The following is a 14,880-nucleotide window of genomic DNA, read 5'->3' as shown; positions in this document are numbered from 1 at the left end:
ACAGAGACTAGGCATTAAATGTTGCTGATATATAATATAATTAAACGTATTAGTTTCATATTAACATTGAAAATAATACTGACAAACACTGGGTGTTAGGGAGATAGGCAGGCATATTATGATCAGGGCGTAAGTTGTTTTCTTATTTTTTTCTCCACCTAACAATCTTTCTGCAAACACATCACTTAATTTACTACCTGATGTTTTCTGCACATTCTTAACTACATTGCGAAGTGGTCTGGGCCTGTCAGGATAGACAGATATTGCGTGTAATGACAGCTTTAAACTTGCTATTATTCTACAGCTCGCCATCTGCTAACAACAAAAGATTTTCTGTTTGTCGTTAATTTCCGACTGGAGGTCGAAATATATCGCGTTATTTAGCAAGCTACTGGCTGTTTTTTGATCCTGTGGTATTGTTTCACTTGGTTACAGCAGCAAAGGAAGTATGTACTTTAACACGACAGAAGCAACTGAGGCAACAGAACATTATGATAAGCTGTAAGTACCACACTATATAACATAATATAAATAGTGGAATAAAGCTGAAGTTAGTGTAGTCTATATTGCTGCCAAATTTATCAAGATGGCGGCTCTTCTTGAGTGGTCCCCCCACCTCCTCTCTGTGGAGGATAGCTGTGGTAACGTCGCAATCCAACTTCTCAACCTCGCTCAGTTCAACTCCCACAGACCACTTACCCTCCCGTGGCCCACGTCCCCTCCCGCCCCTCACTCGTGAAATGGCAAGAAGAGACTCAATCTGTGCTGAACTGCAGAAGAGGAAGGACGTAAGGTACTGCCTATTTATTAACTTTATTTATTTTTTAATGTGTTATTCTGCAGGAGGAATTTCCAGCATGGCATAAAAGGGGCGGTAAATTACAGCAATTCATTGTTTATTTATTTAAAAGTTAATTACATTCATTAATTAAATTGTGAATAAATGTCTTCAGTTGATGAGATGTTGTGTTGGACAGAAAGCAGTTTAATAAGCGTACTAGCTGTAAGCATACAGCTGAGGATTGGTTTCACAGACTCGCACAAATGGAATGGAGAGAAGTGGTAATGGATGAGCTGAGGGGGAACAGGTTTCAGCAAATAATGATGATGCTGCAGGATGGACTGAGGATGCTTGTCAAAACTCAAAGAGTACAGAAAACATCAGGTAGTAAATTAAGTGATTTGTTTTCAGAAAGACTGTTAGATACAGAGAAATAACAACTTTTGCACTGTTAGTACTTATTAAGGTACCAATTACCATAATATCTCTACCTGTATCCCTAAAACCCTGTGCGTAGCCATATTATTTCCAAAGCTCATATAGAACTAATACCTTAAAATGCATTGTGAATGAACATCATCATGTCTAATGCCTCAACTAACTGACATATGTCTTGACTGACAGATTATGTAAATTGCTGCAAAATATTTGGCACATATTGATCGTTCACTTTGTCACTGTTAATGGTTTTGAGTCATGTTCATATAACCTATACAATACGATGACTAAACGCCTCTCAACTATCCGAGCAGACATCGGAAGGCCGAACGGCACCGATCTACAACCGTATCATCCTCAGACGATAGGCGTTACTGGTTGCGGATATGGAGGCGCGTATGGTCAGTACACCACGCGAAGACGATAAAATGTAACAACATTTTATTCAGAAAGAAAATAAACAAAAAAAAAATCACTGAAGATTAGACATAAAGTGCTGAAACATGTCTGAGTAAAGAAAACTATAAAACGGTGCCTTGCATAACGCGATATTCCTCTTTAGTTTTTTCTCAAGATAAAGGTAACGTGCGTAAATAGGAAGTATGACTCATTATGACATGTTTTAAGAATACTGGAGCTACTTAAAGTGGCACGACCATCTAAAATTAATTCCAGAAACGCAGATATCAGACTTACAATGAGATTCATTGGAATAATCCTTAGCAAGAACAGCCGTCCCCTTCCTCCCCCCCCCCCTCCCCCCCTATGAAGTATGCCGGTCGCGAAGCCTTCGTTAGATCAATACCTGAGTGCTTAAGACTTGTATAAGACATGTCCGATAGAGAAACCAGAGAAGATCTGAAGAAGAACAACGCGATTCACCTGAAAGGTCACAAGATGCTCATTCAACTCCATCTCAACTGGTGGCTTCCGAACAATCGTTCTCCCCTCTTGAAGTATCCGGTTAGAACAAGAAATATGGGAAGAGACAGCGATACCCACAAAACTCTCCGCCACACACCGTAAGCAAACGTTTTTCCTCTAAATTAACAGTCATCTCAGAGGTTACCTGCGTCCCGCCACGTTTTTCTATCCTTCGCTAACCTCTTTAGCTCAGTGTAGACATACAACTCGCATTGTCAACTATTTACTGGTGTATTCCAATCTCTGTCTTCCTCTACAGTTTTCGTCCTCTACAGCTCCTTCTAGTACCACAGTCATTATTCCCTGATGTCTTGACACATGTTCTATCATCCTGTTCCTCCTGCTTGTCATTATTTTCCATATGTTCCCTTCTTCGCCAGTTCTGTGGAGAATCACATCATTCCTTGTATTATCAGTCAACCTAATTGACAACATTCTTCGGTAGGGATACATCTCAACCGCTTCGATTCTCATCTGTTCCGGTTTTCAACACTACCCATGATTCGCTACCATAAAATGTTGTGCTCAGAGCGCACACTCTCAGAAATTTCTTTCTCAAAATAAGGCCAATGTTTAATAGTAGCATATTTCTTATGACCAGGAAAGCCCTTGTAATGTTGTTGCTTTACTTTGAGGTGAAAGCGGTGCTGATAGACAATAAAAGCGGGTTAAAAGCTGTGGCCTGTCTGGGGAAGTTAACCTTGCGTTACTGAGCAACTGTTTCACCAGGTATCCAGTCGAGCTTACCAAATTCCCATCCACACTGCCATTAATTATAATCTTTTAATAGTCATACAACAACCGGTGATATATATAAGAGAATTTAAACAAACAGAAATAAATCAGTTGATATTTGGAAATTTATTTTAACATTGATCATTGAAATTTCAGCATATTAAACTTCATTCATAACTAAAATGGTGCCTTATTTAGGATTGTGAAAATGTGTGTTTGTAATCTTACGGAACACATCAAATATGGAGCCAAGATTGGGAGACTGCATACAACACTGTAGTCATAAAATAATACACGAAGAACGTTGAAACATATGCAAGAGGGAATTAACCACAACCAACCGATTCAATTTTTAGCCAAAGAAGTTACGTTCGTAACGCAATCCTGTCCGTCATGTAATTACCATACACTGGTATACTAAATTCATACTAACTCTCTGTGAAATCTTCCCGAAAAGAATAGCTGAGGACTACTTTGATGATTACACCACATGCTTCATGTGGTCAACTTGGTTTACACAAAGAGTGTAGCCCCTCAATAATTTTGATAATTAAAATAAATTAAATCGAAAAGCAATTTACAAAATAAAAACTTCGAAGTGGTTACTATCGTCTTACTATTAACCTGATGGGTCAAACAATTGTATAAGCACGTGGTACTGGTCTCATAAAGTACACCCCACCTGGGTTGAACATAAAGAAAAGTTGCTATATTGAATAATATTGTTAAGACGAGACGTTATAATCTCACGCACATTCGCATTTAAGACTGACGATCTTAGTTAGAGTTACTGATCAACACTTGGTTCCACTTTACTCACAAAGCAGTGACAAAGCAACTACTGGAAGATATTCTGAAGTTCACACTCGAAATGCACTGCCTTGCAATCTAAAATAACATTAGATATTTTAGAGCTAAACCTGAAACAAAAGTGATTAAATTTTCAATTACGTTGAACTTAAGAAATCCATTGTCCTGCGGACTTAACAGACACGCGCTTAGCCAGAGATATTACCACTTCAGACGCTCGCCGCGGACAGACTGACCTGCGCTCCTACCGAACGTGCTTCCCAAATACAAACGGAAGTGACCAGAGAGGCAGCTCCCTATACCAACATGACAAGGGACGGACAGGACCATACTAAGGATAGAAACCTCTTTGCTTTACAAAGCGTACCTACCTGTTCCGACGTTGGATCTACTGTTCTCTAGCAGACAGGCTTGTCTGCTACCATCCAGCATGCAACTAGAAACACATTTGCTCATTCATCTTCTCACACAGAAGGAAAGGGGGATGACAGTATCTTATCATATACAGAAAGCGGATGTAGGTTCCGTATGAGACTGTGTGACATGAATTACATATAAACTGTGTTTTACAGTGTAGTAGTGTGACAAATAGTTCTTGTTCAGGTGTAAAAATACCATGTTCCACTGCTCAGTCTCCTCCCAGACAGTCAGAAACACCACAGTAAATTTAGGAGAGGAATTTATGCCGTAAATAACAACAGATTTAAGAAATTAATATGAAAGGAATCCAACAGAGACCTTTCATAACCCCAATTCTCCGGGAAAAGACTGTGCAGGGAATTTTCTGGCCATGCTAGGACATTCCCAAGCAGGCTTCTCACACCCAACTTAAACCAAAAATGTAAAGAAAAGGCAAAAGGTCATCAGCTACTTGCTGAAACACAATAATTTCAACACATCTTTAGAATCTACCAATTTCGAAGAGAAAAATAAACAATTTGTGACACCTATTTGAAAGATAGTGTAGACCTAATTCCGTCAGCAAGTAAAAACAATGGTTCGTGTGTTATTAATATGAAAACAATTTCTGGTTGTTACCCTTATGGAGTTCACAAGTATTTGCTCATTGCAAGAGCCAACTGATCACAGGAAAATTTATGACTGTTTATTAACAAGTAAAATTTATGAAAATACCATAGGTGCCTAAGCAATTAAAAAAAAAACATGAAAATAACATCAGTATTATAAAGCAGTACATTACAATGCACAATCCGCAGAAGCAAAAAAAGATAAGAGAAAAAACATGTTTTACGAAGTGGTTATCGCAAAAAAATTCTATATCTTATAAAACTAATAATTTGTAGAATTAAAATAACTTTGTGACACTAATTTAATCACTCTACTATATTTCAGTTTGTTAGCAAACAATGATCACTGTGTCATACTGAAACTACAATTAATTATGTGATTGTTACCCTTAAGGGGTTCCTCCCTATAAATATGCCCCATGCAAAGGCTAATCGAACACACTCCAATGAGAATGAATAGCTATCTGACTGATAAACGAAGCAATGCCACAGGAATGAATTTACGAAATAAAATATCACAAATCTAATAATCACACAAGAATAAACATTGATCAATAAAACAGCTCTGAAAGTACAATAGTCAACGTTTAAATTAAAAAGAAGCACCAATAAATAAAACACCTGCTAAATTCAAAAGTCAAAGTCTAAAAGAAACAATAAATAGAACGCCTGGAAAATACAAGAGTAAGTCTAATAAACACCAATAAATCGAACCCCTAAAAAACACGAGAGTCAAAGTTTCTCTGACAGAAACACACGTATATGCATTGAACTAAGAACCGTATAATCACTGTCCCCTGACACACTCAGTAGTTCCACTGTTCTGAGGCACAATATAAGGGGACTTAAAGGGGGGGGGGGGTTCGTCGCCGCAGCTGTCAGTAGGGATTTTTGTCCATCTGTTTCGTGCAATCACGTCGTCTTTGCCCTCTCATGAAGTTTCTCTTGGTGGCCTGTGTCACGTACATCTCGATTTGGTTCCATGTGTGTCTTGTCAAATTCGTGCGGTATCCTTGTTTGACAGGCCAGGTTGATATTCCTGGGCAAAGATGACACTTAATAGCTCTTCTTTGTGCCACCCTTAGCTACCAGAGAACATCGAACTATGATTTATTGTCGCTTGACAGTGAGCATCCGTCAGGAAATGTTGATAGTCGTCGTTGACGTCTGCAAGTTTCTCTGGACAGTACCGGTCAAAAGGCTTCACGCCGCTTTATCCCCTGTCTTCCGTCGTTTCACCGCGGCCGTGTCGTCACGGTCGAGTGCGTGTGGTGCGTTGCCAGCAGATGGATTTCCGCGCGGTGGACCGCTCGGCGATCTCAGGTCATCGCCTCCACGAAGGGTCGCACTGGTGCGGCCGGCCATTAGCTCCGTGTGCAAGGGAAAGTGTTTGCACCACAGCCGTTCTTTTGTTGGCGAGAAGTGGCCCCGCTGACAGTGTGTCCAGCTGGGAAACCCGCCTGTTAACACCTAGTCCTCCTCCTCGCTGCTCCCGCTCTCATAAGAGTTTAGCCGGTTCTTTTTCACGTTCTCAGCTGCATTCACAGAAATTGTTCATCTTACAAAATGTCATACATAATACCGCTTAGTATTGTCTTTCACAATTTTTAAGAACAAAAGTGAGACTTAATTTTTTTGTATAAAAAAGGTAAATGAATCGACACTATAAAAATTAAAGTTAAATGACTTGACAATATAAAAAAATAAAAGTGAAATGGCTTGACATTTTAAAAATAAAAATTAAATGAACTGACAATATTATATCTAAATCCACATCACTAATATGTTTCATTTGCGTTTAAATAAATCAAATGCTAATTATTAATTCACTAAAGTGAATAGGATTATGCTTTGTGGAAGTATAGGTCAGGACAGCATAGGATTCACATGTTATTTACACACACACACACACACACACACACACACACACACACACACAATGCACACCTGTTGTCTATACTACAAACTAACTACCCATAAACATGTATTAGTCAAAATTCTACTTCAATCCACTATTAGTTAATCCAACAAGCTACTTCAATACTACTTCAACACAGTGTTTATACCACTACAACATTGTTCTAATTCGTCCTCTTCTTGACGCTCACGGCATATGTCTGGTTACATGAGAAACATGGAGAAAGTTTCCTTAAACATACATAGTAAAAAGAACAATGGTTATTTACACGCAAAGACATTTATAACAGTTGACACACCTGATAAGAGACTCGCAATTATACATCTATCATACTCATATGTTTATACATAAAACAGTAAGACAATTTCATCTAAAATTACATTATCACAAGAATTAATCACGCAGATGACTCTGAGAAGGGTAAAAATTCTTTTTATCCTACAGATTATATTACATTTTCTTACCCATTTTGCTCCAATTTCGTTCCTTCTTTCAGTTACCCTTCGCTTCCAAATCAGTTATTTCGCCTGTGGTGGTTATTCTGGATTCATTTCTCATGAATGGCAAAATTGTGGTCTACTCTATTCTGTAAAGAGTTTCATCTTAACATATTGAAATTACAACAGACACAAAAGATCCGAATCCTCCTGTAGTTTAAATGACAAAGGTTTTGCTTCATCCTTATTACATTAAACAAAGCTTTCCTTCAGTCCCATAGCCAAAATTATTTAATCTTCCTCTACCTTCAAGAGGTAACTTTCCTCAGCACAAATAATATAGGCTGCAGTGCATCCCGCACCAGCGAAAACAGTAAGCTGTAATGCTCACAGAATCAGCAAAACACATAAACATCACTTTTCTAGGACAAGTATTAAAGCAGAATAATTTTTCAGGCTCTGGCTCGACATCAGTCAAGATCACAAAAAGGATCCATATTTCTGTTCCATTCTCCATTTGCTGAAAAACTGCTCACATTTGACTACACAATAATATTTCAGAGCCACGTAAATTACACAAACTACAATTCTTCTTTCACCTTGAAGGGAATCAATATACTGACGAAATCCACAAACAGCACTTTACATACTCAGCTATAAAGAACAAAAAAAGACATATATCATCAATATTAACATATCATCGCATATTGGGAAGTCAATGGTTAAACAATCGTATTATTTCACCCTGTTTTCAAGATTCTAAACTTACTCATTCCTTTCTCAGAGTTCTCCTATCTTAAAATATTCATACAGCACGCATACTATAGTAGGAGATCCTTAGTTATACTGACAGATATAGAATAGTAATAGATAGATAGTAGCACTGAAAGCAGAAAATCATAAACAAGGCTACTAACAGCTGGAGACCTGGGTTTGCCAGACCCATAATACCCACAGATCGGATATTCCACTGAGTTTGGCATTAATTCACCTCAGATCTTGCTTCTCTAAAGAGCGACACTTTTCAATTTACACCAAAAAACCATAAACACCATATCATTCGTTCACAAAGAAACCTTTTATCTTCACATTTGAACCAACCTAAATCCTAATAGCACGAGGAAAGAAAAAAAAAACTAAAAACATCACTTCAATCAACCACATAGAAACATCTTTATCATTATTTTTACCAACATATTATTCAAAATGTATACGTCACAAATTTAAACTAATCAATTCTTTCTCCTCACCGTCCTCTCTACTTCTCACTGTCCTTTCTACTCATTTTGCCATGTCGCTCATTTGTTCCGATTGGGCGCCTTCTGCGCTGATCGTTTGTCATTGCCGGTTTTGTTCATTTCCATTTGCTGGATTATGTCTAGGGTTAGGCTGCCGAATTTCAACATCATGAGGTGCTCCGCCTACAGTTCTATTCCCACCGTATTCATCGTAGTATCTATTCTGGTCGCCGTAACTGTTGCGTTCACGATCTTGTCCATGTCCTCGATCATTTCCGTTGTTCCACCTGTGTTCGCGACTGTTAGCCCAGTTTCTATACGGCCAGTTCCGTTCGCGTCGCGACGACCAGTCACGCCGTTGATCAGTACTGCGGCCACCACTGCGGTCGCGCTGCTGTGCCCCTTAATAACTTTGTGCCTGATTAGGCGGGCATTCTGCTGTATTATATTCCAACTCTTGGAGAAGTGTCTTAAACGTTTACACGGCCTCTCTGCATCGTCCCGCAAGAATGACGTGGCGCAAGTGCATCGGCAATTTGGTGATGCATATCCTAATTAGTTCCACAGGCCCGTATCGGTCGTATAGAAATTGATTTGCCTGCAGCATGCGGTCGAATATGCGTGCTGGGCTGCCGAAACCAGACTGGTTCAAATTAGGCAGCATAATTATGCCACGCTTGACCCTATCGTGTGCCGCTTCCGACCAATAGGCGGACAGAAAGGATTGTCGAAACACCCGAGTGGAGTTGCAGTGACGCGCTGCCGACCTCATGCTATTCGCCGGTTCGCCTTCCAAATAGCCACACATATATTCTATCTTATGTGAACTTGCCCAGTCGGGGGGAATACAGAACTCAAATTGCTCGAGCCATGCTCGTGGATGTATTCCTTTTTGCGAATTTTGAAACATCTGAAACTTTCTCACCGTAAGGAAATGTTTGAAATCAAATCCCCGCATTTCCTCCCGGCGAGGTCCTTGAATGTTTTTCTCGCGTCTGCCCATCAAAGTACATTCTTCCCTGTCGTCAAAATCTCCCTCGTGGCTGGAGTCCCTCTCTGCACTGTGCGTATCGCTATTTTTAGTGCTATTGGCGAGTTCGGAATCACACCCCATGCGGCTTTCCAGATGCGCCACGTGTTCTTGTAATTCGCCTGTTACAGCTTTGTGCCGCCTGTTCACTTCGAACTGTCCCTTCTGAAATCTAAGAAGCGAACGCACTTCTTCGGTCTCTACGACCGCTACCGGTGTAGTATTGTTATCGCTCTTCGTCACCTTCCACGTGCCTACGATGTCCGCTAATGCCGCAATCTTATCATGTATTTGTCTGTTGTCCTCCGCCTCAGTCTGCTTCAGTTGATCTACTTGCTGCTCGAGTGCGTGAATTGCTTGACTGTTGTCCGCTACTGACTACGGACGCGGGACAATGCATTTCCGCCTCTTGGACCCTCGAGAGTACCTGCTGGTGTTCTCTTTGGAATTCTTCTCCCAGCGCTTGGAAATTCCTAAGCAGCTGTTCTTCGCTCTCTTTCGATTCAGCATCGCGACTCCGCTTGCCCTGTTCGAAGGCATGTAGACGGTCATCGATTTGTTCAAATGTACGGCCTAACTCTTTCATAATATCACTTGCCAGATTGTTTATTCCTTGTGACATATCATCGGACACTCTCTGCATCGACTTGTCGACTTTATTTGTATGCTGGATTAGTTTTTCGTCTATTTGTTCGCCTAGCTCTTGAATCGATTTTTCAGATTTCTCTACGTTTTCTTTATTTTGTTGCAATAAGGCATTCATGAGTTCTGCTAAATCAATTTAGTTAGTTGGAGACAAATTAATTTCTGGCTCTGATGTGAGCCCGTTCGTCCTGCTTTGCATTTCCTCTGAAGTATTCCCCATTGCATTTTCGGAACCGTCCGACGCGTTAATATTCGAAAGCAGATTATCCCCTTGGTCCATGTTGCTTAAGTTGTTGGAGCTCCTACTTTTAGCTTGGTTACGTGTCTGCATTACTTCAATTTATACCCGGTACGCAACACACTAATCACAATAAATGTATCCCCCCAAAATTACGACAGTTACACGAAAGGTACCCAACCTAGTACGCACTTTTTCACACGCAAAACTAATTTTTACCTTTGATCGAAACACAGCAATTTACAAGCGAGAAAAGAAAACACACACTCATATAAAACACACAAATATAGAAAACAAAACAAAAAGACAAACAAGACAACGCCGCTCAACAACGCAGTGAATCATCTGAAAGTCTGCTCAGAAACAACGCAGAAGTTGTTTGAGCGCTGCAGGGAAAAAAATTAAGATTATTCAAAGCTCGCAATCTAACGTTTCAGAGATTCCAGATTCTAGATGAATCACAGAAAAGGTTTGGCATGTGTAATGTTGTTGCATTAATTTGTTCTGAAAGCGATGCTGATAGACAATAAAAGCGGGTTAAAAGCTGTGACCTGTATGGGGAAGTTAACCTTGCATTACTGAGCACTGTTTCGCCAGGTATCCAGTCTAGCTTACCAAATTCCCAACCAGACTAACATTAATTATAATCTTTTAATAGTCATACGACAACCGGTGATATATATATATAAATAAGAGAGTTTAAATAAACAGAAATAAATCAGTTGATATTTGGAAATTTATTTTAACATTGATCACTGAAATTTCAACATATTAAACTTGATTTATAACTAAACTGGTACCTTATTTAGGATTGTGAAAATGTGAGTTTGTAATCTTACGGAACACATCAAATATGGAGCCAAGGTTGGGAGACTGCATACAACACTGCAGTCATAAAATAACACACGAAGAACGTTGAAACATGTGCAAGAGGGAATTAACCACAACCAACCGATTCAATTTTTAGCCAAAGAAGTTAGGTTCGTAGCGCAATCCTGTCCGTCATGTAATTACCACACACTGGTATAATAAATTCATACTAACTCTCTGTGAAATCTTCCCGAAAAGAATAGCTGAGGGCTACAATGAGTGTAAACCACAATAATTTTGATGATTAAAATAAATTAGATCGAAAAGCAATTTACAAAAGAAAAACCTCGAACTGGTTACTATCGTCGTACTATTAACCTGATGTGTCAAACAACTGTATAAGCACGTGGTACTGGTCTCATAAAGTACACCCCACCTGGCTTGAACATAAAGAAAAGCTGCTATATTGAAAATATTGTTAAGACGAAACGTTATAATCTCACGCACATTCGCATTTAAGACTGATGATCTTAGTTAGAGTTACTGATCAACACGTGGTTCCAATTTACTCACACAGTAGTGAAAAAGCAACTACTGGAAAATATTCTGAAGTTCACACTCGAAATGCACTGCCTTGCAATTAAGATAACATTAGATATTTTAGAGCTAAACCTGAAACAGACGTGATTAAATTTTCAGTTACGTTGAACTTAAGAAATCTATTGTTCTGCGGACTTAGCAGACACGCGCTTAGCCAGAGATCTTACCACTTCAGACGCTCGCCGCGGAGAGACTGACCAGCGCTCCTACCGAACGTGCTTCCCAAATACAAACGGAAGTGGCCAGAGAGGCAGCTCCCTATACCAACATGACAAAGGATGGACAGAGCCATACTAAGGATAGAAACCTCTTTGCTTTACAAAGCGTACCTACCTGTTCCGACGTTGGACCCACTGTTCTCTAGCAGACAGGCTTGTCTGCTACCTTCCAGCATGCAACTAAAAACACATTTGCTCATTCATCCTCTCACACAGAAGGGAAGGGGGATGACAGTATCTTATCATATACAGAAAGCGGATGTAGGTTCCGTATGAGACTGTGTGACATGAATTACATATAAACTGTGTTTTAAAGTGTAGTAGTGTGACAGATAGTTCTTGTTTATGTGTAAAAGTAACACATTTCACTGCTCAGTCTCCTCCCAGATAGTCAGAAACACCACAGTAAATTTAGAAGAGGAACTTATGCCGTAAATGACAACAGATTTTAGAAATTAACATGAAAGGAATACAACAGAGACCTTTCACCCTCTTTCTCTATGTCAGTACGTTTTTTATTTTTCCTTGTTTCGTCCGTCGTGGGTTGTGTTGATTCCGATATGGCACAATTGTTTAACTTCTTCTACATCGTAATCACCAACAACGCTCTTATGTTGCTCGCTGTTCTCATTTCTTCTGCTTCCCGTTCCATTTGCCTTTTTCAGGTTTACTCTGAATCCATATTTTTTACTAATTAGGCTGTTCATTCCATTCAACAGATCCTGTAGTTCTTCTTCACTTTCAGTGAGATTCGAAGTACCAGCGAACCTTATCGTTGATTTCATTTGACTCTGAAATGTAATTACAATCCTGAACCTTTCTTGTATTTCCGTCATTAGTTCTTAGTCTAATAGACTGAGTAGAAGGGGCGTAAGGTCCCATTCTTCTATAACACACTTCCTAAAACAGCACCTCGTTGTTGGCTTCCGATCTTATCGTTCCCTCTTGGTTCATGTACATATTTTACATTACCCATCTGTGCTTATAGATTACCCTATGTTCCTCAGAATTTCGAACATCTTGCACCATTTGACATTGTCGGACGCTTTTTACAGGTCGATAAGTCCTATGAAAGTGTCTTGATATTTCTTCATTATTGATTCCATTATCAATCGCAATGTCAGAACTGCCTGTCTGGTAACTTTACCATTGCTAAAGCTAAACTTATCATCTAACAGAGTCACAACTTTTCCCCCATTCTTCTGTAATTTATTCTTGTCAGCAGCTTGGAAGCGTATACCGTTAAGATGACTGTGCGATATTTCTCGCACTTATGTACCCCTGTTGTCTTCTGAATTAGGTGGGTGGTGCATTTCCAAAAGTTTAATGGTGTGTTGCCGGTCTCTTAGATTCAAAACACCAGCTTGAACAATTGTTTGGTTGCACTGTTTCCAATGATTTTAGAAATTCTGATGGAATATTATCCATCCGTTTCCTTATTTAATCTTAATTCTTTCAATGCTCTTGAATTCTGACCCTAATACTCTATTCCCTATCTTTTCTATATCCATGCGAATTTCCTCTGCTATCGTGTCATCAGTCAAGTGATACCCCAAATAGAGGCCTTTAGTGTACTTTTCCACTTATCCACTCTCTCCTCTGCGTCAGATAGTGGGATTCCCATTTCGCATTTAATGTTACCACCCTTGCTTTTAATTTAGCCGAAGGTTTTCTCGACTTTTCTATATGTTGAGTCAGTCCTCCTGACGCTAATTTCCTTTTGGTTTCTTGTCCTTTCCTGCACCCATTTCGCTTTGACCGCCTTGCATGCTGAAGGCTAGATGGCTACACTGAGACTGAATTTCACGTTTTAATGTACTGTAAAATACTGGGATGTGACTGGTGGGAGGGGTGGGCAGGGGGAGGGGTGTGGCGTCAAACCAGAAATAGGATAGTTCCATGAGCATGGATTTTTTTTTAATTTCTCTTTACAACAACAGGGTTGGATCCTCAACTTGAATATTGGTTGACTGTGTCATTTTAAAGGTCTCTAAAATACTGCGATGTGATAGACCAGAGTGAGGATGTGGGATGAGGAGGGGGGAGGCTTGTCAGTTGACTGATGAGGAGGACGTGACTTGTCATATGACAGATAAGAGGGCGTGGCTGCCACGATCCTAGTCTGCCACATCGTTCCAGCTGCGCAGATGTATGCCCTTGCCTCTACATGTACCTGAGGGGCAAAGTGTATAGTGTTCAAGAAGCATAAATATACTACTATCTACTGTTACTAATTTTGATTAACCACCCGTCCCACTTATTTATTTTATTTATTTATTTAACCTGAGCAGATTTGGGCCATCAGGCGCTCTCTTACATCGGACCAGTGTTCCCCACATGCAGCTTTTCACACACAGAGTTACATCATGACCATAGTTTAAATGAGAAAATTAGCTTACTCTAGTGACAATATGAACTAAGACCTAATAAAGTAAATGCGACAGTGTTTTTACAACAGGTGCTATACATACAGATTATGATAAAAGCAATAATAATAACAGTAAAAAATCAAACAATAATGACAAACATGAGAAGTAGTAATGAAGGTTTGTGCAGATGTACATAATATCTTGGTGTGTAAAGTAGATGTTTACTAGTATACCGTGTTTTGGGGAATGGAGATTTGAGGAGGGGGAAAGTGGGAAGTAATGAGTTGAAGTGCATTCATGTACAGAGGAAGGCCTTACTGTTGCTTAACTAGATACGTCATTGACTATTTTTTGAAGCTGGACATGTTTTTAAGTTCTCTAACATAACGAGGGAGGTTATTCCAGAGTCGGGTTCCCACTACTGTAAAGGACTCGGAGAAGGTGACTGAGCGATGCAGTGGAACGGAGAGGATTTTATTATAATAGGAACGTGTGTTTCTGTCATGTTGTTCCGACATGAGCGTTAGGGACGGGGAGAGATAAGAGGGACAGTGTACATTTATAAGACAGTGGATGAGATAGAGTGTATGAAAATCTCTGCGTTTGTCTAAACGCAGACCGGACAATTTTGCATATGCTGGTGAAATGCGATCAAAAAGTC

The sequence above is a fragment of the Schistocerca gregaria genome, chromosome 1 (genome assembly GCF_023897955.1).
Source record: "Schistocerca gregaria isolate iqSchGreg1 chromosome 1, iqSchGreg1.2, whole genome shotgun sequence".
NCBI classification, from domain to species: Eukaryota; Metazoa; Arthropoda; class Insecta; order Orthoptera; family Acrididae; genus Schistocerca; species Schistocerca gregaria.
Note: the sequence above shows the minus strand (reverse complement) of the source record.